This window comes from Poecilia latipinna, unplaced genomic scaffold (assembly GCF_001443285.1).
Source record: "Poecilia latipinna isolate Pla-1442-1.1 unplaced genomic scaffold, P_latipinna-1.0 Scaffold379, whole genome shotgun sequence".
Classification (NCBI taxonomy): domain Eukaryota; kingdom Metazoa; phylum Chordata; class Actinopteri; order Cyprinodontiformes; family Poeciliidae; genus Poecilia; species Poecilia latipinna.
In genome coordinates this window covers 23,784-24,872 of record NW_015112995.1, presented here as the reverse complement: position 1 = coordinate 24,872, position 1,089 = coordinate 23,784, and positions in this window count along the sequence as shown.

The following is a 1,089-nucleotide window of genomic DNA, read 5'->3' as shown; positions in this document are numbered from 1 at the left end:
ATGGATTCCAACCCTGTGCAGACTGACATAACATGAGATGATGATGAACTCTGTCAATGCCTACTGACCCCTGGGGGGGTGGAAAAATGGCTGGCACTCGCCATATGCATACGATCGTCTCTTATTCACAAACGCATCATCCTATTTGCACCAGACTTTTTATGAGTGATACTTGTGAACCTCTGAGGAGCCCAATAGAGTTTAATTGCAATTTGACTCCACTGCGCCCCCTATGTTAATCAAACAGCTGTATCTCCTCTCTACATGGCCCAATCTGCTCCAGATTTTGGGTGCATGGCCAGGGAACGCTGCCGAAGGCATCGAAGCGGATCGCGTGGAGGACGGCGCGCGAGCGTCGGCGGTGGCCGGCGGGAGGCGGTGCTGGAACATCCGCGGTGGCTATAGGCTTGAGCGGCGCTTGGCTGCGAGGGCCGCTTGAGGCTCCGCGGAGCTTTAATTATTATTACAATCTTTATTCAGATATGGATTGGGAACAAACATGGTTATTGCCAAGAAAGTTTTTTATCTCAAAGTACGTGACGTATCTCTTAAAATTTTGCACAGTAAATTCAATACTGAGAAAATACATTCCAAATATTGATCCTCTCTGTTCCTTTAGTCACGTTGAACAAGAAACATTAACCCACCTTTTTTTGGGAACGCTCGTTTAGCAAAACCTTTAGCGTGATTTCAATGTTTTCTTTAGCCGGACATGTAATGTACTTGTTCCTTTTAAATGCTAAACATGTTTTATTTGGTATTTCCAATAATACTATGTCTGGGAAAGAATATATCACATTTTCTTATTATGTTGGCTAAGTTCCACATAAATCCTGTAAATTAGCTAAAAACACACCCAACCTCACTGTCTTTAGGTTATGTAACATGTTTTTTACAATCTTTAAAAATATGCAACAACTCTAAAGATATGAAACTTGTAAACCTGAGTGATGAATTTGATTTGTAATTTTCTATTTTTTTTTCCTAATAACATTTATGGATTTGTTACTCCAGCACCTCGAGCACGTTTATGTATTCAATTGTATATTGTTTGTAAAAAAAAAAAACTAAAAAAAACATGGTTGCATC